The 27,947-nt window shown below is 45.0% G+C and overlaps 1 pseudogene; it reads right to left on the reverse strand.

Annotated features, from left to right (window-relative positions):
• Positions 1 to 21,180: 21,180 nt before the first annotated feature.
• Positions 21,181 to 22,077, reverse strand: LOC129478601 (bcl-2 homologous antagonist/killer-like; annotated as a pseudogene).
• Between the last annotated feature and the right edge of the window lie 5,870 nt (positions 22,078 to 27,947).

Here is a 27,947-nt window from a genome sequence, read left to right on the forward strand (position 1 = left end):
GGGTCTCACCGTTGGATGCTACTGTCCCTGGAAACTTCTATCACACGAATGGCCTCCTGACAACCTCTAACTGATCCTGGACTTTGCTGCATGGACAGGGAATTAAAACCTGAGTGGAAGCCTCTGATTGGCTGTGCTCAGGTCACATGTCCTTGCTGAGGAAGGAGGGAAGGGAACCATGTTCCCCCTTTGGCTCCCTTAATAAGGGAACCTGTCTCCTGCCTAATTCTGAATGGCCCCAAATGCTAAGTAACTACCATGTTTTTTGACCTTCCAGACCCGACTTTCAGACACATTTTGCTCCCCAGCTCTGCCCACCTTTGGTTTCACAGCAGTTCTGAGGCCTGAGAAACTGAGGAGTTTTTCTGGCCACTTTTGGGAGAAGCCATCTTTTAAATTCTTGATCAGTTTCTTCAGCCCCTTCCCTGGAAACAGACACCATTTCTCTTTGAGTGAAAAGAGAAGTCATTGCCTATCTGTGAAGGGGATTCCACTTCCTCTGAGAGAGGTTCCTGTCAATAGCCTCTTCTTGTCTTATATTGTGTACATCAGAGACAATGAATTGAGCAGGAGGAAAGGGGCCACTTAGTCTCTGACTGTTTCAGTTTTTTCCTGCTTTGACAAATGGCAGAAATCATACTGTCTCATGGATTAGGGCTCAAGTTAAAACACTCAGGGCCACTTAGACTATTCTTTTCTTTTTCTTTTTAAACAGGTTTATAATTGACATACAAAAACTGCACATATTTAATGTATCCAATTTGATGAGTTTGAACATATGCATGCCCCTTTGACACCATTACCACAACTAAGGTAATAGACACAGCTATCATCTCAAAAGTTCACTTGTGTCCCCCCATTCCTTTTTTTTAAGGGAAAGAACACTTAACAGGAGACATACCCTCTTAATAAATTTTTAAGTGCATAATACAGTATTGTTGACTGTGCAATGCTGTACAGCAGATCTCTAGAACTAATTCACTTGTATAACTGTAACTTTATACCCATTGGGCAACGACTCCCCATTTCCCTTCCCCTTGGCCCCTGGCAACCACCGTTTTATTCTTTGCTTCTATGAGCCTATTTTAGATACCTCATCTAAGTGGAATCATGCAGTATTTGTCCTTCTGTGCCTGGCTTATTTCACTTAGCATAATGTCTTCCAGGTTCATCCATGTTGTCGAAAATGGCAGGGTTTCCTTCTTTTCTCAGTCTGAAAAATTCTATTGTATGTGTGTGTACCACATTTTCTTTATCCATTCATCTCTTGATGGACATATGGGTTGTTTCCATAACTTGACTCTTCTTAATCTTGTTGCAAGTGAACACGGGAGTGCAGATATTTTTCAAGATCCTGTTTTCAATTCTTTTTGGTGTATACTCGGTAGTAGGGTTGCAAATTAAAAGTGGAACACTCACAGACCATTATTTTCTTGACCCTTTGGTGCATTTACTTTGGGTTGCCTAGGAACTCCTCCGTCTATGGATTTACATTGTAGAGTCAGAGGGGATGATTGGGGAACCTGCATGGAGATGTGGGTTTTGAGCCTCTTTGGAATTCAAAAAATACTGATTTACCAGAACAAGAAAATTTGGCTCCAGCCCCAATACAGGCTGAGAAAGTTCATCTTTTTAAAAGGGGCCAGTTCTCGATTAGTTAGGGTACTGGAATGGTCCAGGGAGGGATAACTCAGGACATTTGCTTTGCTTCCTTCCCTTTCTTTCTGTCTGATCTTTGGCCAGTTCATGGCTTTCTAATCCTGCCACTGGGGGATGAAGGAAGATTAAACTTGTCCCATTGCCTTTACATGTTATGAGCTCTCCAGAAAAAGTTTGCATGGGAATGGCTGAAGATGTGGTAAGTTAAAGCAAAATCAATACACAGTTTACTATCCATGTCCTTCTGCTACCCTGCAAATTTTCTTCCTCTCCATGTAATCTCTTTATTGCAGCCTAGGAACTTTGTCAAGGGCTCCATGACCAAGGTCTTTAGGAAACTCCAAAGACCTGAGATTTCACCAGCAGAAATGACAGCTGTTCCAAAAACAGAAGGGAGGTAATTTCTTGTGTTTCAAATTTCCCCAAAGGTGAGAGTTAAGACTCACTCTCAAGATCTTTATGGCTCATAGGTAATGAGAGGAAGGGGTAACATTTTAACAGATCACATTCCCAAGGCCAGTTCAACGGGAGGGCTGGAATTTGGGGAGGCTGCAGGGAGCAGGACTTTGGTGCCGTAATCACTGGTTACCCTGTAATAGTATCACCACAGGAGACTTTCCTGGTTACTGAGGAACAGAACTGTAGCTGATTTTCAGCCCAAGACTTGGTGGGTTCTGTGGAGTCCAGCATTCAAAGCCCTACCATCAAGTGTGACTTCAGTGTCACAGGCAGATGGTGTCACCAAGGCAAAATGACTCCTGACCTGTGGCTCTGCTCTTCCTCCTTTCTCTTCCTCTCTCCCCTTCCCTGGGGGCCTGTGGTCCAGAGCCACATTCCTTTGTTATCACACTTCCTTCCACAGACTGCACAGGCCTGTTCTGGACACCAAGCTGTGTGAAAGCGCTCCAGGCTGGTGGGAACACCGCTCCCAGAAAGAATCTGACTTGTTTCAGAAGCTTATCTTCTGGCACTTGCTCTTCCAGAGAAAAAGGCTGCAGCAAGAGGATAAAAGAGGCAATCCAGGGGTGTGAGAGACGGAGGCAGTTACATGCATCTCAGCCCAGGGAGGGAGTGAGGAGGGAGTGAATGTGGCCTAAGTCCCTCACCTGCAATGTGTAAGAGATAAATGAACCTGCTCACCCTCCCTCTCACCCAGCCACACTCAGGGTCATTTGCTGTAGCCCAGGTGGCTGCGGCTCGGGTGGGGTTGCCAGGTGGAATAATGGTTACGCACAGCTGCCCCTCCACAGGGGCTGAGCCCAGGGTGGCTTCACTGGAAGAGGGTGTGGGACAAGCTGGGTATCCTGGCTGACATCTCTGCTAGCTGTCGGAAAGTTGAGTGAGGGATGGGGTAGCTGTATCTGTGTGTGTATATGTGAGAGAGTGTGTGTTTGCTGGGTGCTCATATGTGTTTGTTTCAGGTGGATGTGTGTGGGTTTGAGGCCAGGGGAATGGTGAGTTGGGGTAGCCCTGGGGGCAGGGAGGGGTGGGTGTGAGCAGGGGGAGTGAAGTGGCTGCAGCAGGAACAGGGGAGGCATGCGGAACATGGGTGGCATGAGAGCTGATGCTACGACTGAATGGATTTTGAAAGGTCTTTGTCTGCCTCAATTAAAAGGATAGATTCTTTTTTTCTTTAATGCTGAATAAATAATTTTTTCCCTTTTTTCTTTGGTTCTTTTCATATAACAATTTGTCAAACTCTGTCAAAAACAAACACAAACGGAAAAACCCAAAAGTCTTCTCGAATGGGTTCAAGGTGCAGGAGGCACAGCTGAGCTGTGGGGAGCAGCGGTGCGGGAGGCGGGTGCTCGGCAGACTCTGGACCTGCTCTTGGGGCTGCTGGCCCCCCTCCTGCCCATGCGGCCAGGGCAGCCCTTTGGGGAAGCTGTGCTGTGGCTTCATCTTTTGTTTTGGCTTCTATTGGCATATTCTTTTGTTCTCTTTAACTGCATCCAATCAAATTGGCACGTCTGAGGTTCGGGAAGATGGTTTGGAGCCATTCCATTACTCTGTCTATCGAATTCTGGGATTTCTGCTTCCTGCCCTATCCTGTCTTCTGTCCCCAGCTCACCCGGCCCCTACCGACGTCATGCTTTATCAGCTTTCCACTGTGCGTGTAACTCTGCCTGGCATTTGGTATTGGGGTGGGTGTGGTGCTTTGAGAGAGGCACAGCAGAACTACTGAGAGAAAGGATGGTGTTTTCCCATTCAGACCCTCATTCATCCCCTGCTTTCTCTATTTTGCAGGTGTAGAACATTGAGTTACGGAGGTCCAAGGTAAACTGCGTGGCTGCTTTAACGAACCAGGAGTAAGTGTGGCTTTCTGATTCCTCATTTGGTTCTTGGAACACTTATTTCCTTTTCTTACCCAATTTTAGCTACTCAGGGACAGCAGAATCATAAGATTTCACAGTTGGAGGGATGCTTAAAGAACATTAGCATACAGGGGTCTTCAAACAGTGATGTGGAGAAACCCCTCAGAAGTCACCCACTCCACCTCTCAGGGCAGCGCCATGCTTACTGATTTTGTAGCTCGAGTTTTGGCAACCCCTCTGGTGTATTTCATGCACCTTTCATATGTAAAATATGAGTAAAATAAACCAGTCAATTAAGAGAAAAAATACCAGACACAAACATTTTCAATCAAGAGCCCTACTTACTTATTCACTACTTAAAAAAAAACCCACACTGAAGCCCTAATATTTTAATATTTAGGTGACATTTATCAAACCAAGAATTGAAAATGCTTTACATAATCCTGGGGGAAAACAATCTGAAGTTTTTTTTTATATAAAATGCTTTTTTGGGGGGGCGGAATAAGAGAAGATTGTTATTCCTATAAATGAACAAAGCATAGGACAAGCTTCATGTTTATATTCTTAAGAACATAGACTGGGCGCAGTGGCTCATGCCTGTAATTCCAGCACTTTGGGAGGCTGAGGAGGGTGGATTGCTTGAGCCCAGGAGTTTGAGATCAGCCCAGGCAACATGATGAAACTCTGTCTCTACCAAACAAACAAACAACAACAAAAAATTAGCCTGACGTGGTGGTACGTGTCTGTAGTCCCAGCTACTCGGGAGCCTGAGGTAGGGGGATCACTTGAACTGGGGAGATGGAGGTTGCAGTGAGCCTAGGTCATGCCACTGTACTCCAGCCTGGGTGACAGAGCCAGACCCTGTCTCAAAATAAAAAACAAAAAGCCAACCAAAAGCAAACCGTAAATGGTGGTGACATAGTCACAGAAGATAAGGTTTAAATGTTGAATACCAATGTTAAGGCTGATGATTAAACAACTTCATTAGGGACAAGTGATTTTCTTCAGGTGTTGAAAGTAAGTCTGGGATGACAAACTGGTGAAAGAAGGGCTTGGTGATCACCTGGTGTTATTTCCCATCATCACTTCTTCTCTGCTAGAAATACTTGGCTGTTGTGATTCTCACCTGAAAGATCTCACTTGGCTTCCAAGAAAGGGGATGGGTAGCCACATTTAAAACAAAACAAAACAAAAAACAGTCAGAGAATCCTCTTTGAAGCTCATCTATGCAACTGTGGAGTAAAATCTAATTTCAACATATTCTAATATTTCTCAGCAATGGCTTGAAACAATTGAGAATTCTTTAAATTTTAGACCCCAGAGAATATCAGCATTCTGTTCACCCATTCCATCTATCTGTCTATTTTACCTTTCATTAATTCTTAGTCCATCTGTGCTGCTATAACAGAATGCCTCAGATTGGACAATTATAACAAATAGAAATGTATTGGTTCACAGTTCTGGAAGCTGGGAAGTCCAATTCCAAGGGGCCAGCATCTGGTGAGGGCCTTCTTACTGGGTCGAAATGTGGCAGAAGGCATCGTATGGCAGAAGGGCAAGGGAAGGGTGAGAGAGGGCAAGAGAGAGGGCAAGAGAGAGGGCTGAACTCATCCTTTATAGGGAACCCACTCTCATTAATGGCATTACTCCATTCACAGACAGAGCCCTCATGGTCTACTCACCTCTTAGGGGTCCCACCTCTCAACACTGTTACAACGGCAATTTGTAAGTTTCAATACAAGTTTTGGAGGGGACAGACATTCGAGCCATAGCAAATTCCTTCACTTGTTCAAAAATTATTGGAATCTAGGAAACTTTCAACATAGAATTTGGAGGAACCATACAGATTGTCTGGTTCAGTGGTTGCAAACTATTTTCTGGGGTGGGAGTAAAGAGAGAGAGAGAGAGAGAGAAAGAGAGAAAGAGAAAGAGAAAGGGGAAGCAGGTGGTGCCGAGTAAATGTCTTTGGGCTCCCCAGCCCTGCCTCAACCAGAGAGGCCACCCTGTGGTTGGCTGCTCACAGTGCACTGGCCTGGTAGAGCTTTGTAAACCACAGGCACTGATGCAAGCAGGCCTCACGCTGATTAAGTCATGTTTTTCAAGCTTTTATTTAGCAATGGAATTATTTTTTTTCTCCACAAGGTAGTATCTACATTATTTATACTATATATTACATGTGATAAAATATATGTGATAAATAAAATATAGAAAATAATGTAAAACCAGTATGGACCTGATGGAAGAAAGGGTGGAGGGTCAGACTCCTGTCAACTTTGCTTTCCTTGGTCTTCTCAGATCCTTTATATAACTTTAGGTTTCAGGGGACACAGCCTGGAAACCATTACTCTAGACAACGGGTATGTACAGAAAAGGTTTTGTGTAAGTGGGGTCTTTGCAGATGAATGAACATCTTATTTGCCCAAGGGGACCCTCTGTGTGTTTGGCTGCAAACTGTACACAGACTCATGAAGGAATACTTTAGGGAGACTGTGAAGTTGCATTTCTAATCAGGGAGTATAGCTGGAGCCCCTGAGAAGCAGAGGGGTAGATGGGCCAGCTTGTTTAGGATCAGCAGGTTACTGGGTACAGCCTGTGGTGAAACTCATTGTGAAAGTGAGTGAGTGTGTCGATGGAAACACGAAGCCAAGCTGAATGCCGCCTGAGGCACTAAGCTAGCGGTAGCTCCAGCAAATCCCCAGGATGATGTTGGTGCGTACGTGGCATGGAAAGACTTCAGGTCAGCACCAGTGCCCTCAAAAGTCCATTTTCTGACACTAAGTCCAACGATTTGCTCTTTTTGCGCCTGCCTCCGGCTCTGTCTCCTTCCATTGGCCCCACTCTGCACCTGTCCCACAGGCAGGCAGTGGCATCCTCAGCTCCTGGACCGCTGGGGCCACCAGGTCAGCTGGCCCTTCACCCTTGCTTGGACATTCAGTTTGTATGCTGAAATGAGGATTCCTGAGTGACATGAGGTCAGGCCCAGGGAGGAGAGTCACAAGGAAGTGGTGGAATTCCATAGGTGGATGTTGAAGAAAGTGTTTGGTTCCAGCTGGGGACGAGAGAGCAATGAGATTTTTAATTTTTTAATCCAACTATAAGATTTTCTGAATTAAAACTACCTGATATGCTTTGGATGTTTGTCCCCTCCGAATCTCATGTTGAACTGTGATCCCTAGTGTTAAAGGTGTGTTCTGGTGGAAGGTGTTGGATCACAGGGTGGACCCCTTGCCAATGGCTTAGCGTCTTCCCCTTGGTTGAGTGCGTTCTCAAGTAGTTCACACCAGATCCGACTTTTAAGGGTCTGGGACCTCCTCCCCCTCTCTCTTGCTTCCTCTCAAGCCATGTGACAAGACTGCTCCCACTTTGCCTCCCACCACGATTGGAAGCTTCCTGAGGCCTTCACCAGAGGCAGATACTGGCACCATGCTTCCTATACAGCCTGCAGAACCATGAGCCAATTAAACCTCTTTTCTTACCCAACCTCAAATATTCATTTATAGCAGTGCAAATGGACTCCTACACCACCTTCGGAGATTTTGTGGCTCATCCGATTGCTGCTTTTTACTCTAGGGAAATCTTCGAACACCTCAGGTTGTCAGTGGCCACATCTGTACAATGGGCTACTGGAAATGTGCTCACCTTCAGAAGGTGCTATTTCAAACCCACGCATTTGCCCTGAGCCGTCTGCTTTCTAGATGGCCCATCTTGTAGCAACTCATAGATGACTTTTTCAGATGCTTGGTTGGGGGCAGGGTTGAGACCGTGCTTTGAGAATAGACTTTTTCCCTGTGGGAAACTGAAAGGCTTGTGGTGTAATGATCCCTGGCCTGGGGCCTCCTTTGCACAGTTAATTAATTCCAACGACAAGTATTTACTGTGCATTGAGCTTAGCAGGCAGTGCCCTGACTGATTAAGATGATCTGATATGGTAATGCAGGGTGGCTTTGAGAAATTAATGATTTTAAAATGTAGTTAGCAACCTAAGGTTCTGGAGGGACAATGCCAGACATTCTTCTGGTGTTCAAACCGTCCCAGACTGGGAAGGAACTGGTCCGTGATGTCTGCCTGGGCTGCTTTGCCTCTGCTCCATAGCTCAGGGAAGGGGCAGCTCTTGGCTCTCCGCCAGTGTTTGTAATCTGCACAGCAGGCTCCCATGTCTTCTGGGTGGGCCTGCATCTTTTGTTACATATTTGTCCCCGAATCCAGACCACTTCTGAGCTCTCCGGGGAGAATGTGCCCAAGAGCTGTTCGGTGGGGTGGGCAGGCTGGTGGAAGTCCTCAAGCCTAATTTGTTCCGCTTCCCTTCAGCCCTTCAGCCCTAATTCATTTGTTTGTATTTGGGGGGAAAAATCTCTCATTATTGTCTATCCTTTATTTCCTGGAATTCAACATGAAAGTTGTCATTGTTTTAGTTTGTGGCCTCCAAAGAAATAAACCATTTGAGCAACAACTGCAACAATAGCAACAATTCTTCATGGCATGGGCGTCAGACCGGTTGACTTTGGAATCTGGGTGTCCATTTTGTTAGAATTGAATGTGCACTGGGTTTGGGGTGGGTATGAGGGAGGCTGTATTTATTTTTGAACTTCTTTCGCCCATAATGAAAACCAGCTGCCTCTCCAACAAGTGCATTACTCTTCCCATAGAAAGCCTCATGGACAAACTGAAGCTACAGGGGTGGCAAGTCACATAAACTGATGTTTCTAATTTAATCTAGTGAGCTTCACCCTCTGTCTCTCGGTCCTCCAGTCCTTGTTCGTGGGTTGATGGACACCTTCTCTCCTTCTGTACTTGTGGAACCTAGAGGCACTTTCAGTTAGTGGAGGAGAAATGTGTTGCTTCTCCCCACTGATTCGCCGGGGTGGACATGGAGGGGACCTCCCCACCCTGGGAAAGGTGGCCCCATTCAGCTTGAGTCTGGAGTGAGACCAAACTTTCCTGCCTGTTGCATACAACTTCAACTCCAAGTCCAAGCTGGGCCCATTATTTTGGCTGCTGGGAGAACATTCCTTCACATGTGCTGATGCATCAGGGTATCTCCAGCTTCCTTTCTGCTGGAGGGGTGGCACTGAGTTAAAATCCTTCCCTAAGTGTATGGGCAGACGAGTAGGAGGGCTGAGGTGCAGGAAACGTAGCCGAGTGGAGAGCAGGCTGGCAGACAATGCTGTGCTGGCCACCTCTGTGGGTTTGGCCACAGGAGAATGCAAAAGAATGATTTACTAGGTGCTTCCTCACCTCTCATGGATGGTGCCGGGAGATGATGGAATGCACTTTTTTTCCTGTAACAGAATGCTTTTGGCAGAGACATTTCCCAGTTATTAAAAAGCGGGGCAATGAGGTGAGCTATAAATGCAAACCTCCATATAGGAAAATCCAGAAGAAGTGAGTAAGGACGAGGTGATGCAGTGGAGATTGTGGGGAGAAAGAAAAGATTAAACATAGGTGAAGAGAAGAACAATGAAGCTCTGTTGAGATTGAATGGGAGAGAGTGAGAGTTCTGAAAAGGCAAGAAAAGCATCAGCAATGGAGTCACAGAAAGCTCAGGCGTAACTTTGCTCCTTGCCCGCAGTGTAGAAGCAGATAGAAGGTTGGGGAGGGATTGACTAGGCAGGTTGAATTTGTAGGTCAGTGGAAGAAACAGCAAGAATGAGAAAAAGGAGCTCAGGGATGCTTAGGTCATTGGACACCCTTGAAGCTGTGGGTAATGTGCATTGCAGAAAGATTTGGGCGAATTTCCGCAGAACCAATTTGAGAACATGATATGGTGTGTCTTGACTCTTTACGCGGGGACGTGCCCTGTAGGACCAGAGAAATGTGCACAGCTGAGCCTTTACAACTATATCCAGTTTCCATGGAGTTCTCGTTCTTTCCTGGTTCCCATAACGCTTGTCTGTGTTGAAATATATTTACCTCTTGATATTCTATTCAGCATAGTGAATTGTTCCTATTAGTGTATTTTCTCATTCTTTACAAGTCTGAGATTCTTAGGGACAAGGAGAGTGGCTTGTATTTCTTTTGTGTTATTCACAGTCTTGCAGAGTGGTGAGCAAAGGGTAGGTGGAGAGAGCGTGAAATTAAATCAGACCTAAAGCTGCCTCCTACATATTTCAGGTTTGGCCTGGAGGTTTCTGCACACCCAGCCAACTGCCACCTAACAGGAAGTGTAAACACACTATAACCTCCTAGTAACAAGTCACTGAGTCTCAGCCAGTCACAGGCAGTAACTGTTCAAACCCTGCTCAAATCAGGCAAACACTGAACTGTAACCAATCTGGCTGTTTCTGCACCCCACTTCCACTTTCTGTACATCACCTTCTGTCTCCTGTCTGTAAACGTTATCTGACCCTGTGGCAGCCCTGTGGTTGCTCTGAACTCGTTCTGGTTCTGGGGGCTGCCCGATTCGTGAACTCTTCTTTGCTCAGTTGAACTCTTAAATTTGACTTGTCTAAAGTTTTTCTTTTAACAATGGACAGTGCTGAAATGAGGACTCTGTAGGAGAAAACCAGCCAGCCAGGCTGCCCCTTCCCACCTCTCACTTCCTTCCCATATTTATTGAACGCTTACTGTGTGCCATGCCCTGTTCTAGGCCCTGGACATGAGCAGTCAACAGACAGACTAGCTCTGGCGAAGCTTCCATGTCAGTGAGAGAGAAAGGCAGGACAGCAGAAGGAACGCACGCACAAATGCTTCAAGCAGGGATCGGTGCTACCAGGGTGAGAAGGGGAGAGAGGGCCAAGGGGCTGCAGGAGAGGGTGTGTGACCGCAGTTTACGCAAGGTACAGGGAATGTCCTTTTTCTTTCCAATGTCAGTGACGCTTGCTTAGAGACCTGAATGAAACAGGAGGCTCTTTGGTGGAGGAGACATGCTCACGGGAGCAGGGAGGTGCTGAGGAGAAAAGTGCCAGTGTGCTCAGAGGACAGGGAGGAGGCTGTGGGCTGGAGTGGAGTCAGGAGGGGTGGATGAGATCAGAGAGGGAACAGGGGCTGGACCACCGCAGTTCTTGTAGTCACAGCAAGTGAGGATATAGGATCCTGTTCTGGGTGAGGTAGAAGCTTCGGGGTGGAGGATGGACTGAGACCACTAGGGCTGAAAGAATTGAGAGGCAGGAATGGGTGGTAGCTTGGGCCAGGTGGGCATGGCTGAAATGAAAGAAGTGGTTGCATTCTGGATCTTTTTGGAAGATGGAGCTGACAACATTCGCCCATCCGAAGAATGAAAGAAGGAGGGGAGTTGAGGATGACTCAGGGTTTTTGGCTTTGTCAGAAGATGTGTTTAGCTTGAGCTTTGGGACTTGACAAGTTGTTGAGCAAAGGAAGCACTGGAATGAGCCTACACCTTGATTTCCTCAGTGACTTGCTGGAACGGTGTGTACATGCATGGTTGTTGCCAAGCTCTGCCTCAGGTCAGATGAGGATGCCAAGGTAACAGGCTTGGAGGAGTTATTCACTCCACAAATGTGTATAGAGTATCCATTACGGAAGGGTTCTAGATGATATTTTAAGTTGTTTTGCCTCCTTTATCCAGACAGAGTCTGCTATTGTATTGGGACCAGAACTCATTCTGAGTTAAAAAAAAAAAAAAAAAAAGTCTAATCCAATTCCACTTCATTTTTGCTGCAGGATGGTCAGGGCAGTTTATTTTATTTTGAGTTCCAGGGTACATGTGCAGGATGTACAAGTTTGTTACACAGGTAAACGTGTGCCATGGTGGTTTGCTGCACCTATCAACCCATCACCTAAGTATTAAGTCCCACATGCGCATGCATTAGCTATTTTTCCTGAGGCTCTCTCGCCTGTCCTCCTGCCATCTCCGCAACAGGCCCCAGAGTGTGTTGTTTCCCTCCCTGTGTCCATGTGTTCTCATTGTTCAGCTCCCACTTATGAGTGAGAACGTGTGGTGTTTAGTTTTCTGTTCCTGCTGTAGTTTGCTGAGGATAATGGCTTCCAGCTCCATCCATATCCCTGCAAAAGACATGATCTCATTCATTTTTATGGCTGCATGGTATTCCGTGGTGTATATGTGCCACATTGTCTTCATCCAGTCTATCATTGATGGGCATTTGGGTTGAGTCCATGTCTTTGCTATTGTGAATAGTGCTGCAATGAATATATTTGTGCATGTATCTTTATAATAGAATAAGTTATATTCCTTTGGGTATATACCCAGTAATGGGATTGCTGGGTCAGATGGTATTTCTGGTTCTAGGTTTTTGCGGAGTCACCACACTGTCTTCTACAACAGTTGAACTAATTTACATTCCCACCAACAATGTAAAAGTGTTCCTATCTCTCCTCAGCCTTGCCACCGTATGCAATTTCTTGACTTTTTAATAATTGCCTTTCTGACTGGTGTGAGATGTCATCTCACTGTGGTTTTGATTTGCCTTTCTCTAATGATCAGTGATGTTAAGGTTTTTTTTCGTATGTTTATTGGTCACATAAATGTCTGTTTTTGAGAAGTGTCTGTTCATATCCTTTGTCCACTCTTTAATGAGGTTGTTTGGTTTTTTCCTTGTAAATTTGTTTAAGTTCTTTGTAGACTCTGGATGTTACACCTTTGTCAGATGGAGAAGTTGCAAGACAGGTTGCAAACATTTTCTCCGTTCTATGGGTTGTCTATTTGCTATGATGATAGTTTTTTTTTTTGAGATGGAGTCTCACTCTGTCACCCAGGCTAGAGTGCAGTGGCATGATCTTGGCTCACTGCAACCTCCGCCTCCTGGGCTCAAGCGATTCTCCTGCCTCAGCTTCCCAAGTAGCTGGGATTACAGGCATGCACCATCACACTTGGCTAATTTTTATATTTTTAGTAGAGACGGAGTTTCACCATGTTGGCCAGGCTGGTCTCCAACTCCTGGCCTCAGGTGATCCACCTACCTCGGCCTCCCAAAGTGCTGGGATTACAGGCGTGAGCCACCGAGCCTGGCCTGATGATAGTTTTCTTTTGCTGTGCAGAAGCTTCTCTTTAATTTAATTAGATCCCATTTGTCAATTTTGGCTTTTGTTGCAATTGCTTTTGACATTTTTGTCATGATATCTTTGCCGGTGCCTATGTCCTGAATGATAGTGCCTAGATTTTCTTCTAGGGTTTTTTATAGTTTTGTGTTTTACATTTAAGTCTTTAATCCATCTTGAGTTAATTTTTGTCAAAAGTATAAGGAAGGGGTCCAGTTTCAATATTCTGCATATGACTAGCCAGTTCTCCCAGCATCATTTATTAAACAGGGCATCGTTTCCCCATTGCTTGTTTTTGTCAGGTTTGTTGAAGGTCAGATGGTTGTAGATGTGCAGTCTTATTTCTGAGTTCTCTATTCCATTCCATTGGTCTATGTGTCTGTCTTTGTACCAGTACCATGCTGTTTTGGTTACTGTAGCCTTGTAGTATAGTTTGAAGTTGGGTAGTGTGATCCCTCCAGCTTTGCTCTTTTTGCTTAGGGTTGTCCTAGCTATATGGGCTCTTTTTGGTTCCATATGAATTTTAAAATAGTTTTTTCTAATTCTGTGAAAAATATCAACGGTAGTTTGTTGGGAATAGCATTGTATCTATAAATTACTTTGGGCAATATGGCCATTTTCATGATACTGATTCTTCCTATCCATGAGCATGGAATGTTTTTCCATTTGTTTGTGTCCTCTGTTATTTCCTTGAGCAGTGGTTTGTAGTTCTCCTTGAAGAGGTCCTTCACTTTCCTTGTTAGCTGTGTCCCTAGGTATTTTATTCTCATTGTGGCAATTGTGAATGAGAGTTCATTCATGATTTGGCTCTCTGCTTGTCTATTGCTGGTATATAGGTATGCTTGTGATTTTTGCACATTGATTTTGTATCCTGAGAGTTTGCTGAAGTTGCTTATCAATTTAAGAAGCTTCTGGGCTGAGATGATGGGGGTTTTATAGATATAGAATCATGTCATCTGCAAACAAAGATAATTTGGCTTCCTCTCTTCCTATTTGAATACTCTTTATTTCTTTCTCTTGCTTGATTGCCTTGGCCAGAACTTCCGATAGTACATTGAATAGGAGTGATGAGAGAGGGCATCCTTGTCTTGAGCTGGTTTTCAAGGGGGAATGCTTCCAGCTTTTGCCCATTCAGTATGATATTGACTGTAGGTTTGTCATAAATAGCTCTTATTATTTTGAGGTATACCTAGGTATACCTTCAATACCTAGTTAATTGAGAGTTTTTAACATGAAGTGATGTTGAATTTTCTTGAAGGCCTTTTCTGCATCTATTGAGATAATCATGTGGTTTTGTCTTTAGTTCCGTTTATGTGATGAATTATGTTTATTGATTTGCATGTGTTGAATCAGCCTTGCATCCTGGGGATGAAGCCGACTTGATTGTGGTGGATAAGCTTTTTGATGTGCTGCTGGATTTAGTTTGGCAGTATTTTACTGAGGATTTTTGTGTGGATATTCATCAGTGATATTGGCCCGAAGTTTTCTTTTTTTGTTGTATCTCTGCCAGGGTTTGGTATCAGGATGATGCTGGCCTCATAAAATAAGTTAGGGAGGAGTCCCTCCTTTTCAACTGTTTGGAATACTTTCAGAAAAAATGGTACCAGCTTCTCTTTGTACCTCTGGTAGAATTCAGCTGTGAATCTGCCTGGTCCTGGGCTTTTTATTTGTTTGGTTGATAGGCTATTTATTACTGCCTCAATTTCAGAACTCATTATTCGTCTATTCAGGGATTGAATTTCTTCCTGGCTCAGTCTTGGGAGGGTGTATGTGTCCAGGAATTTATCAGTTTCTTCTAGGTTTTCTAGTTTATGTGCATAGAGGTGTTTATAGCATTCTCTGATGGTTGTTGTATTTCTGTGGGGTCAGTGGTGATATCCCCTTTATCATTTTTTATTGTGTCTATTTGATTCTTCTCTCTTTTCTTCTTTATAAATCTGGCTAGTGGTCTATTTTAGTAAATTTTCAAAAAACCAGCTCCTGGATTTGTTGATTTTTTTGAAGTGTTTTTCATGTCTCTATCTCCTTCAATTCCCAGTGCACTTTAAATAGATGTTATTTTTGAGAACGATTTTAGGTCACAGCAAAATTGAGGGGAAAATGCAGACTTCTCGTACAGCCTCTTTCCCCACACATGCACAGCCTTCCCCACTATCAGCATCCCTCAGACTGGCACTTTTTTTAGAACAATTGAGGAACCTACAATGACACATCATTATCACCCAAAATCCATAGTTGGCATTACAGTTCGCTCTTCGAGTCATGCATTCCATGGGTTTGCATAAATGTATAATGATGTGTACCCATCATTATAGTATCAAAAAGAATGGCTTCATTGCCCTAAATATCTCCTGTGCTTTCCCTATTAACCCTTTCCTCCCATTAATCCCTTGTAACCACTTATCTTTTTATTGTCTCTATAGTTTTACCTTTTCTAGAATATCATATATTGGAGTCATATAGAATGTAGCCTTTGCAGATTGGCTTATTTCACTTAATACACTAAAGGGTCCTCCATATCTTTTTGTGACTTGATATCTCATTTCCTTTTAGTGCTGAATACAATTCCATTGTTGGGATGTACCACAGAATTTTTATCCCTTCAACTACTGAAGGACATCTTGGATGCTTCCAAGTTTTGGCAATTATGAATTAAGCTGCTGTAAACAGGTTCTGAGTGGACATAAAGTATTTAACTCATTTTGGTAAATAACAAAGAGTATAACATACTTTTACCATGTAGTTGCTGGATTATGTGGTAAAAGTATGTTTAGTTTTCTGCCAAACTGCCTTCCACAGTGGCTATACTACTTTGCATTCCCACCAGCAATGAATGAGAATTCCTGTTGCTCCACATCCTTGCCAGCATTTGGTGTTGTCAGTGTTCTGGATTATTCACCATTTTAATAGGTGTTTAGTGGTATCTCATTATTTTAATTTGCAATTACCTAATTATATGATGTTGAGCTTCTTTCTATATACTTATTTGCCATTTGTATATGTTCTTTGCTGAGGTGTCCGTTTAGATCTTTTGCCCATCTTTTAATCAGGTTGTTCATTTTCTTATTGTTGAGTTTTAAGAGTTCTTTATATATTTTAGATAACAGTCCTTTATCTGATATATCTTTTGCAAATATTTTCTCCCAGTCTGTGGCTTGTCTTAATTCTCTCTAGAGAGTGTTTTGCAGAGCAGAAGTTTTCAATTTTGATGAAGTCCAGCTCATCAATTCTTTCTTTCATGGATCATGACTTTGGTGTTGTAGTTAAAAAGTCATCGCCAAAACCAAGGTCATAGGATTTCTCTTGTGTTACATCCTAAGTGTTTTAGAGTTTTGCATCTTATTGATGCACTTTAAAAACTTTCTATGGCTTCATTGAAACTCTTGACTCATTTTCCCCAATGTCCTCTCCTTCTGGCCTCTTCTTTAATGCCCCTTCCCACCCAAGTAAAGGGTAGAGATTGCATCTCAACTCCCAACAGATGTAAATTCCTATACAACAACAGATATGAAAGAATATTTAACTCTAATTAAGTCTGCTGGGAGCTGCTGGGAGACCAAGGCCAACAGGCCAGTCCTTATTTTCTGGACTGTTTTCTTCAGACCAGCTTTTCTTATTACTGTGCCTGCCATCCATGCCCTGCTCACCCCTAACCTCACTCTTAGCTTCTCTCCAATTCCATTTGAGTCGTGAATCAACTCAAATGGAGCTGGCTTTTGAATCCTTTTGGTCAAGACTTCTTGTCCAATGCTTCTAAAATGTTGACAAAGTTCTGGAAATCACAGCTGTGAAGCCAACTCGTGTACTATGTTTCAGTGAAAAGTTCTGAAGAAGCGTGAGCAACAGTTCCATGAAAATCTCCATCCCCTCTGTACCTACGCTAAGGTTATGGGTTATGCCTGAGTGATCTCAGCATCATTTTGATCCAGTTTGCATCTAGGGACTGAATGCCAATTTCTTTCAAAATCCTTGGCTGACTGCATAAACCCAATAAAATTTGGCTTTTATTCCCAGTTGCCTTGATTTTTGGCTTTGCTTTTGTTATGCTTAACACTTTTTTTAGGATTCCATAGGTTTAACTTTGGCTTATGTGAGTAAGTAGCCTGTTTATGCACTGTGGCCCTGAGGAACCAGAAACCCATTAGTGCAGTCACGAAAACCTTCTGAAGAACAGGATATTCATCCTTCTGAGGTAAGGTTCAAGACTGGATAACTACTGTATCCCTCAACCCAAAAGTGACTATGGCAGAAGCTGGTGCACACTTAGCTGAAAGGATGGAGTTGAAGAGGAATTATGGTATCAGCTAGGATGGGGCAGTGGTGAAGGTGGTGCTTTGGGGTGTTAAAAAATTTAATTGGGGCTGGGCATGGTGGCTAACACTGGTAATCCCAGAAATTTGGGAGGCCAAGGTGGGCAGATCACATGAGGCCAGGAGTTTGAGACCAGCCTGGCCAACATGGCAAAACCCCATCTCTACTAAAAATACAAAAATTAGCAGGAATGGTGTCGCACGTCTGTAATTCCAGCTACTTGGGAGGCTGAGGCATGAGAATCGCTTGAACTTGGGATGTGGAGGTTGCAGTAAGCCAAGATTGTGCCACTGCACTCCAGCCTGGGCAACAGAGCAAGACTCTGTCTCAAAAAAAAATTAATTGGGATGCCATTAGGCTAGGATGGCACCAGTGCCTTGGGTTCATATGTAAGCAGACTGAAGTCCAGTGCAAACAATAAAATAAGACACAAGCTTTATCAGTCAGAAACCATTAGCTAAACACAACTGGGGGCTTTCCATTGGATAATAAGAAAAACACCTGGCTTTAGCTAATCAACTGATCAAGGATTTTACTTTTGCATTCAGCCTGTAAAAGCCTCTGCTCACACTGCTAGGTTAGAGCTTGCAGAACCTCTTTCAGTTCTGAGTGCTGCCTGATTCATAAGCTGTTCTTTGCTCAGGGAAACTGCTGAATTTAATTTATCTGAAGTTTTTCTTTTAACAGGGAGGAGAAACACTGCTTCTTCCAGCAAGTTGTATGAGGAGAGGACTACTAACAAAATTCTCAAGTATTATTAAAAAGGAGTATTAAAATATAAAGTACATGTGTTTAATTGGTAAGCAGATAGACAGGAATGTATTAGAAGAGAGAAGCGTATAGCTTTATCAAGATTGCTCAGCAATAGCATTGAAGCAGGTAAAAGAATTCTCCCTGGGGAATGGAGGAAGAGGGGAGGCTGGAGAGGGAGGGATGTGGCATGTCTTTCAGACTTGACTCTGGGGTCAACCGTAAACTGGTTCCATCATCATCACCAGGGAGCTTAAGAATTTAGCTCAAAGAGTCTGATTTTCTGGATTGGGTTAGGATCCAGGAAACTGTTTTAAAATGAGTCCCCCCCCCAAATTCCCAGGTGAGGCTGATTAACATCCAGATTTATGAAGTCATTGGCTGGGGGTCTGTGACCTACAGCCTCTGGGCCCAATCCAGCCTGGAGCCTGTTTTTTGTTTTATTTTTTAACTTTATAAACTTTTTTTTTGTCTTTATGTGCAGTCTTTATTTCAACTATTTATCTTTTCATTTTTTTGAGATGGAGTCTCGCTCTGTCGCCAGGCTGGAGTGTAGTGGAGTGATCTTGGCTCACTGCAACCTCCGCCTCCCAGGCTCAAGCGATTCTCCTGCCTCAGCCTCCCAAGTAGCTGGGACTACAGGCGCCCGCCACCACACCCAGCTAATTTTTGTATTTTTAGTAGAGAAGGGGTTTCACCATGTTGGCCAGGATGGTCTCAAACTCTTGACCTCATGATCCACCTGCCTTGGCCTCCCAATGTGCTGGGATTACAGGCGTGAACCACTGCACCCAACCTCAAATATTTCTTAAAACACCGTAGTTATTTCTTAGGACAAGAGCAAAGATCACCCCCTGCAGAAACTCAGTAACTATATACAGAGCTTTGCAGAACAGAGACAGTCACTAAAGGCTGGCTGCTGGCCAGGGAATGGCATTCTGAGTAGACTCAAGGAACAAAAAGAAACCAGGTTGGAAAGGGGCAAGCGCTCAGCTGAATTAAACTTCAGCTTCCATCAGGGCATGTCTTGTGATGCTCACAGGCTCTGTTTCTAGAAGGTTTGGGTTCAGCACAAGATTCCATTTGTCTACTTGGCTACACCCCCGGCTGAAGTGCCAAGAGGTCACTGTCACTCGTGCTCCTGGCCAGCCAAAGTCCTGCAGGAAAGAGTCCCAAACTGAGGATTAAGTTTCTCTGGAAATCATTCCTATCAGTGGCAAAGCCATAGCTGCCATGGAGCCAATTTTCCACATTGCCCAGAATTTTGGGTGCTACATTTGCTGAGCTGGCAATGCTCACAGTGACCACTGGAAGCCATAGCAGTGCTTTTGGGCTCTGCCAACTTTAAAAAATGGATACATAATATTTACACAAATTTATGGGGTACATGTGATATTCTGATACATGCACTGAATGTGTAATGATCAAATCAGGGTATTTAAGGTATCTATCACCTCGAACATTTATCATTTCCTTGTTTTGGGAACACTTCATATCCTCTCTTCTAGCTATTTTGAAATATACAATATGTTGTTGCTAACTATACTCACCCTATTGTGTTACTGAAAACTAGAACTTATTCCTTCTTTATATTTGAGACAGGGTCTCACTCAGTCACCCAGTCTGGAGTGCAGTGGTGCAATCATAGCTCACTGCAACCTCAAACTAAATCCCTGGGTTCAAGGATTCTCCCACCTTAGCCTCCCAAGTAGCTAGAACTGCAGGCATATGCAGCTGGTTTTTTTGTTTTTTAAAAATTTTCTGTAGAGATAAGGTCTTGCTATGCTGTCCAGGCTGGTCTCGAACTCCTGAGCTCAAATGATCTTTCCGCTTTGGTCTCCCAAAGTGCTGGAGTTAGAGGTGTGAGCCACCGCGCCTGGACAGAACTTATTTCTTCTCTCTAACTGTATGTTTGTGTCCATTAACTGTCCTGTCTTTATCCCCCTATAAGTAGCTTACAGCTAAGCATGTTTTTTACATTTTCTTCTCCTTTTTTTGATGGGATTGCACAGTTTATTTCCAAACACTCAGAGGATAGGGAGTGGCCTGTGGGCTCCATCTGCCTCCCCTCCCTGCATTTGGCTGAATCAAGGACTTCTGCCCCCTCACCCCCAACACCCTAGGCTGTGCCCGATAGAGAAGGTACTCTCACCCCCACACCGAGGAGAGACCCAGAAAGGTGAGGAGCATGGAGGGTGGGGGGACAGAGTTCAGGTATTCACAGTTCCCCCATCTCCACCCCTGGATTACACTGTGCCAGAGCCGTGAGAGAGGATCCCACCTCTGGGATTCCTAGTGGTGTTGATAGTCCTTCTCCCACTTAGAACCTTCCGGATGAACTCCCTACTCCTTATCAAACCAAGCCCTAACTAAGCCCTGCAGTCGGGGCAAGGAGGGGCCTTAGCACATCACTCACCCCAGGCTCCAGGGATGGGGGTGAGCGCCTTCACCTGTGGTGAATGGGTTGGGAGCAAGTGTCTATAAGGAGAGAGGAAGGGAGAGAGCTGAGAGGACCTTGGGAGGCAGGCTTGGAGGCTTCTGACACATAAGTTCAGACAGCTCTGGCCTGTTACTCCACCCTGCCCCACACCCCAAGCCCAGAATCCCTGAGAGTCCAACTGCAAAGGCAGTATGGCCGGAGGGAGGAATGGGGGCAGGGGGAGAGCTGGGCAGGACCTTGGTCCCCCTCTCCCAGTCAGTCCTGTTCCTGGGACACATGATGCTTAGGGAGGGCCAGGAGCAGGATCAAGTCCCAGCTCTTAGGCTCTGATCTTCCAGAATAGCTGAATCCTGGGGAACGTAGGACAGACCCACCAACCCCCACGCCCGAGACGTCCCGGCCTCGGGTAGAATGGTGGGAATGGGCTCTCCCAAGGGTATTAGAAAAAGCTAAAACCATTAAACACTTCCTGGGGAGAAGTGGCTCCCAGTCTCTTGCCTCCCCAAGTTATCAGTCTCCGCAGCGCCTAGCAGACCAGGCTAAGGAGGTCCCAGAGAGCCGAGGGAGCAGGGCACAGCCCCTGGGCCCAGAGAGAGGGCCCACTAGCACCGTGCAATGTTGAGGCCTCTGCAGCCTGACTGGCCCCCACGCAGGGGCCCTCCAAAGCGGGGGTGCACACTTGCTAAAGCTTCTGTGCTTTTGAAGGGAGACCCCTGCAAGGGAGTGGAGAAAGCAAAGACTTGGCTTAAGTCCGGGCAGGGGTCACAGCTGGGACCCCAAAGGACACCCTTGGGAGTCATGATTTGAAGAGTCTTCTTACCACAAACTGGCCCAGCAGAACCACACCCACAACCACCAGCACGTTCAGGATGGGACCATTGCCCAAGTCCAGGGCTGCCACCCAGCCGCCCCCCTGCGCAATCCACCGGGCGATGCAGTGTTGCAGGATGAAGACCACGAAGCGGGTCACCAGGCCCAGAAGCCAGTCAAGCCGCGCTGGTAGACATGGAGGACCAGACAGTAGCCGAAGCCCAGGACAGCCACCACACGGCCCCAGTTGATGCCACTCTCAAACAGGCTGGAGGCGATCTTGGTGAAGTACTCGTAGGCATTCTCCGCTGTGGGCTGCAGGTGCTGCAGCATGGTCTGGAACTCCCAGTGATGGCGCCGGTTGATGTCATCCCGGTGATGGCGAGCTGCCGTCCCACCTGCCCCATGGTGCTGCTAGGTTGGAGGGGCAAGGTGACCATCTCTGGGTCGGCAGGGGCGGCCGCCCCTTCAGCCTCCTGTTCCTGCTGATGGCGGTAAAAAACGTAGCTGCGGAAAGCCCCTCCATGTCCCGGGCTACCTGCTCCTCAGAAGCAGAGGGCAGGGCAGGCTTTCCGCACTCTTGCCTGGGAGGCCCTGGGCCTTGCCCCGATGCAATTTTTCAGGTCTCAGTGGAGGACAGTGTCAGCCTCCAGGGATCCTGGCTCAACCCGTGTGGGTCAGCAGGGCGGAGGTGAAGGTCCCAAGGGGCTGGAGGCTGCTGCTCCCAGGGGCTGAGTGGGAGCCCAGTTTCCAGGAACGGGCGTCAGTGCATTTCTGGCATCTGGATGTAGCCTTTGCTTGTCCCTGTGTGGCCTGAGAGACCCGTGAGACTCCAGTGATCATCTGTTTTTTTACAATTTTAAAGCGTTGTAGACAAAATAAAACAAACAGGGAGCAAAAAAGAATGCATGACAAAAATGTAAGTGGCCTGCAGAGCCTAACATATTTATCATGCTACTTGGCCCTTTACAGAAAATGTTTGACTATCCCTGGCTTAGGTAGGGAAAATTAAATAAATAAATAAATAAATAAATAAGACTTTTCAACTGATGAAGAGGTAATGAAGTCTGCAAATTTTCTACCATGGGTCACTCTCCACACAGGCAAGGGAATCTTTGCTCTGAGTGTGACTCTTGTTGGAATGGTGCGCACCATCACTCTTTAAACAATGTATTGTGCCTCAGGTGCTGCAAGGTACTGCTATGCTCACATGGACCCATTAAGGCTCTGGCTAAGGTAAAAATCAAACGGGCTGCCCACTAAAAGGGGTAGTTCAAATTATTTCAACCTCTCTTTTGTTTAGCTAGGGAGGGAGAAAGTAGAATAGGCCTTGGAAGTTCAGGGGAAAACAATACCAGTTACACAAACATAAGGCTCTTAAGCAGGCACTTGTGGTCCTGAGATGAAGGTATAACCATACTTTTTGAAATATGGCTTAGCAAATGCTGTCTTACCGTTCAGTGTACAGACCTGGACAACAGGGAGGTGGGGAGGGATCTGTTTGTGAAAGGATCTGATCCCAGAACTCTCTTGAAAAGGAAGGGCGCAGCTGCCACTAGACTGGTTGCTCAGACTCAAGATAATGGCTGAGGTTGTGGGCAAGGGCTGGTGTTTGTGTCATGCGTGTCCCTGCACCTAGCTGTCCTGCCGAGGGATTGTGATTTGGGAAGCGATGGTTCAGGGTGGACTGTGACAGAAGATCTGTGACATTGGTGCCCATGTGGTAGCCCCCAGCTAATGCCCACTCAGAAATCCATTCTGGCTGCAGGGGCAGACGCTGACTGCAGGGTGTGTCATCAGAGGAGCATCCTGTGAAGCTGGTGAGCCATTTGGTCAAGGGCAGGGTGAATTTGGGTTGAGTAAACCCTGGAGTTCCTGGAAAACACATGGACACAATCACCTTAAGAAAGAGACACTAGGCTTTTTCTGCTAGAATGTCACGGGCTTGAACAATTTACTAAAAAACCCAAGGCAATATTTTAACCCTGAGTTTGCGTAGCTTGGCCACACATACTCATTCATTCATTCCTGTACAGATACACAGGTGGGGGTTTAGAGAAGTGAAGAAGCACGGCCAAGTCACACACTGGGTGGAGTGCAGGAATCTAAACCCAGTCTTGTGTGTTTCCAAAGCCTGTTCTCTGTCCACATTACCCTATTGCCTCTTGTCTAGTCATAGATTATTAGCGAAGTCTTACAAATTATTCACCATTTTTGAGTGAGAAACTGAGACTCAGAGAAGTGAAACAACTTGTTCAAGGTTGTTTAACTAGTTACCAGAATTCCTACAGACCTGCCTCCAGATTCAGGGGATCTGAGTTGCCATAAGCGTCTAAGAACTTCTTATTAAAGGAACTGAGAATGTCAAATGGAGTGAGTTGAAATCCATAGGGACAAAGAAGCATTGAAGGAAAAGTGAGATTTGCAAAGTGAGCCACATTTTGCTTTTCCTAACGACCTGTTTGTTGTCCTCTTTGAAAGGGCTTCTAGGAGGCAGGAAGGTATGAGCTGCTTTTGGCAGTTTGGCCCCAGAGATTACCTACTTATTTATTTAGCACTTTAGACATTAACTTGGCTAACATAAAGCAATTCCCCTAAAGTTTGGAGTTCATGGACATAGACCAAGTATAGGGAAAGTAGTCTTCTCCATTCAACTCATGACCCCAAAAGAGCTTGAGTCTAGGTTGATCCCCAGCCAGTGGCTACATCTGTAACTTGACTACCCTGATTTCTCAAATAGCTCAGCTACAAATGGCAGTGGAAGAGATGCCCAAGAAGGGTCTTGAAATAAATGGAAATCTTTCATTTCCTGTTCTGGTCTCTATCCAAGAAGCTGCCACTGCCCAAGGGAGGCGCCCAAAGCCCAGTGTTCTCTGCAAGTCAGAGTCAGTTTTCAAAGCACCGAAGGTATAGCCCAGGCTTTCTTACATGTGTAGCTTCCTGGTGAATGACATAGAGAACCCCTGTGTAATTCAGTTTCGGAAGATGGTACAGCACGTGCCTGGAGAAGCTGCCAAGTGTTCTTTGACAATGCTTAAGGGCAGGATCTAATAATCTCTCTGGGGTAATTTAGGCGAGGACTTTCCTAGAGGTAGAGGATGAACTGGGTGCCCTTTTTCATCTCTTGGCTTTGAGAGTTCAGAGTTTTGCCTGCAAGAGCAAAGTAGAAGGTGACATGAACTGAATTAGTATGGGCAGCCTGTATACCTGGGGGAAGTCAGGCTGGGATTATTCAGACAGTTAACCCTGTTTCTAGCTTCCCCTTCCCACCTTAGCAGATAAAAATTTGGTGAAGATATACAGACAGAGTGGACACTCTTTGCCTTTTATTCTAGCTTGGCCTATCCCTGTAGTTAGAAAAGAGCAGCAGCTTGAGTCTAGTCTATTCATCCACGAAGGGAGGGTTATTTCTTTGCACGCTTATTGGTGAAATACTCAAAGAAGGTTAGAGCCCTCAAGAGGCCTTAAATAATTTCTTGTTCAATGCCCTTGCTTTCAGGGGAAGCAAATAAAGTTCAGAAAGGCTACATGAGGACTCAGGGCCCACATGCCATGGTAGGGGCAGGGCTGAGCGGAACCTCTGATCTTTAGGTTCTCAGACCAGTAGGTTTACAACCTGCTGCACTGTGTTCTATTGCCTCTGTACAGGGACTTCTTGTTAAAATCCACAGTCCACAGCAAAAGGAGGGAGGACCTTCATTTATTCGCTTATTCAAAAACTTGTATTCAGCTGCCCTTTGGCATAAGAAACAAGACTGATAAGGCCCTCCCCTCACCTCATGGTGCAAACAGCACCAAATATTTGCAAAGAACCTACGTGGACTTAGTTCTCTTGCTCTTCTCTCACTTTCTTAAGTTGGTGAGAAAAAGATGCATAGGAAAGAAGTTTTTAGGGAGGTGGAGAGATAGAGAGGGGGGAGGAGAGAGAATGAGGTGTATAAGAAGGAGAGAGAGGGGATATGTCCCAAAGGATATTTGCAGGGAGGGAAATATTTGGCTGTCTCCCCAACCCCGCTGCTGCCTCCCCATCCTCCTATTCCTCCTCTTCCCCCTGCTCCTCCTGCTCCTCCTCCTCCTCCTTCGCCTCATTCTTCTTCTTCATTTGTGGTTAGCTGGACTGTATCAAACTCCCTTAACTCTCTCAAATGCAGACTTTCCTACTTTCTGGTAAACTTGAGTTGCTGTGGTGAGAGTGGCCTGGGACAAGTCAATGGAAAACGTTGGAAACAACACCCAACCTGGAGCAACATATCAATGAATTAATTAGAAGGACCTGCCATGTGTTTCCCATTCCCTGCTGCAGATTCGATTGCTTTATGATTTATCACCTGTTTTTCTAAGCAAAGCGTTAGCCCTCATTCTCAGTTCTCCTTTCTTGAAGGTGTTAACAACGGTTGGGGGCAGAGAAAGTAGGGAAAGTTGATCAAATGAGTAAATTCCCTGTTGTTCCCTTAGAAAGCTTTCTTAGACCAACCCTGTGGCCTTATTTTATCTCTCATCCTCTCTCTCCCTGTTTCCACCACTCATCTCATGACATCCACTTGAGTACCTCTCTCTTAGGGACTGTTAGAGCTCACTTGTGAAAGTGCACTGTGAAGTCCACAACAGACAATCCACTCTGTTTACATGGGGCTTGAGAGTTACAGAGCAATCTCACATTTCATTTTGTCCCACCTTCAGCAACTGTGCACAGTAGCAATGGCTATAGTTACCATAACTATCTCTTAGTTACAAGGACAAGAATGAAGGCCAAGGGAAAGGGGAAGGGCTTGCCCACGGTCACTCGCACAGGAGTGGGCGTAAGCCTGAGTCTTCTGACTTCAAGTCCATGATGCAGCAATGCTCTTTACAATCTTGCTGTGTTGTCAGTAATTTGTGAATTTAGTGTTAGCCATAGCGGGACGAGCATCTGACTGAATCAGAGGAGAAGAACACTGTGTATCTCTGGTCTTGGTCTTGTCAACTGTAAAATGAGAGTCAGAAAGGGAGTTTAATGGAAGTGTGGTGATACAGTTAACAATTCTGTGTTGTATACTTAAATTTGCTAAGACGATAGATCGTAAGTGCTCTTATCACACACACACACACACACACACGAAAGAAAACGGTAATGATGAGAGGTGAGGAGTACGTTAATTAACTTGACTGTGGTAATCATTTTCACAATGTATACGTATATCAAAATATCAAGTTGTACAACTTAAATATATCTATATATTTAAGTATATCTATCTATATATCTGTATATTTAAGTATATAAAGTTGAATGCTGGTGTCCCCCAAAATTCATATGTTGGAACCCAGTGCAGCAGTGTTAAGAGGTGGGACCTTTTGGGAAGTTATTAAGTCAGGAATGCTCTGCCCTCATCGATGGTATTAGTGCCCTTATAAAAGGGGTTGAAGGACGCTGCCTTGTCCCGTCCACTATGTGAGAATATAGCTAGAAGTTGCCACCCATGAGGCAGAGAAAAAGCCCTAACCAGACACCAAATCTGATGGTACCTTGATTTTGAATTTCCTAGCCTCTATAACTGTGAGCAATACATTTCTGTTGTTTATAAATTACCCAATCTAAGGTATTTTGTTATAGCAGTCCTAATGGGCTAACATAGTTCTATAACATTCAATATTTTATTTTATACACAAATGTGTTTAAAAAGTTATCATTTATTCCTAGACATACATAATCAATCTTAATGTTGGTATTGCTGTTAACAGTCATAAAAAAGAAGTGTCTGCTTAAGGCAAGGACAGCTGAACTTTAATGGGGTCACTCAAGATTCAGGTGCTTGGTCAACTTTTCAGATCCAAAATTTGATTTCTGTGGTTCACTCAGAGGTGTTAAACAGGATAATGATAGTGATTATTCCAGATTTAACCAGACCAACAATAATAGAAATTGCTAGCATGTATTGGACACATAAAATGCAAAACATTTTTCCTGGATTACCCGATTTTAATCTCCCCTAGCAATGCATGAGCTGGGTACTGTTATTATCCCCTTGTCAGTGAGGAACTGAGAGCAAGAGAGCTAAATGATTGGCTCAGTGTCTCGCACCCAGTAAAGGCTAGACCTGGGCTGCCAACGCCAGCAGTAATTATGCAGAAATGTTTCTTTCACTAATTAAAAGCCAGAAAAGCAATGCACTAATTGACAGTGGGTGAGATTCTGGTTGGAGAGCTGAGCGAGGGCACTCATCTTTGTGAGACTTGCCTTCTTGCTTAGTCACTCCATTGAAGACACCAAGTGACAGATAAGATTTTCCTTGGATATCCTGGAATTTGACCAGAGGTTATTGGCTGTCTTCAAGGGATGTTTCAATCCAGCAGGACTGATGATCTAGAAGCAGAGCTCTGGGCAGCGGTGGAGACACCCTGAGAGCTCACTGCTTGGCTCTCAGTTTCCAGACTCCTGTGGACCCCCACCCTCTGTTATGGCAACACGACATCAGCTCAGATTCATTGCAATTCAACTGAGCAGGTTACCATAAGCCACATTCCAATGTGTTTTCCTGGGGAGACACCCTGGGGTCACCCTGATTGGACTTGGGGGAGACTCTGGTGTCCTTAAGTGAATTTGTAAGGCATCCTATTCTCCGTGACAGAAAATGGGGAGAATCCTCACTCACATCAACAGCACATTTGCAGCCATCTCCTGAGTGGTTTATTTCTGCAGATGGAGAATCTCAGTCATTTTATGTTCTTAC

Source organism: Symphalangus syndactylus, chromosome 3 (genome assembly GCF_028878055.3).
Source record: "Symphalangus syndactylus isolate Jambi chromosome 3, NHGRI_mSymSyn1-v2.1_pri, whole genome shotgun sequence".
NCBI lineage: Eukaryota > Metazoa > Chordata > Mammalia > Primates > Hylobatidae > Symphalangus > Symphalangus syndactylus.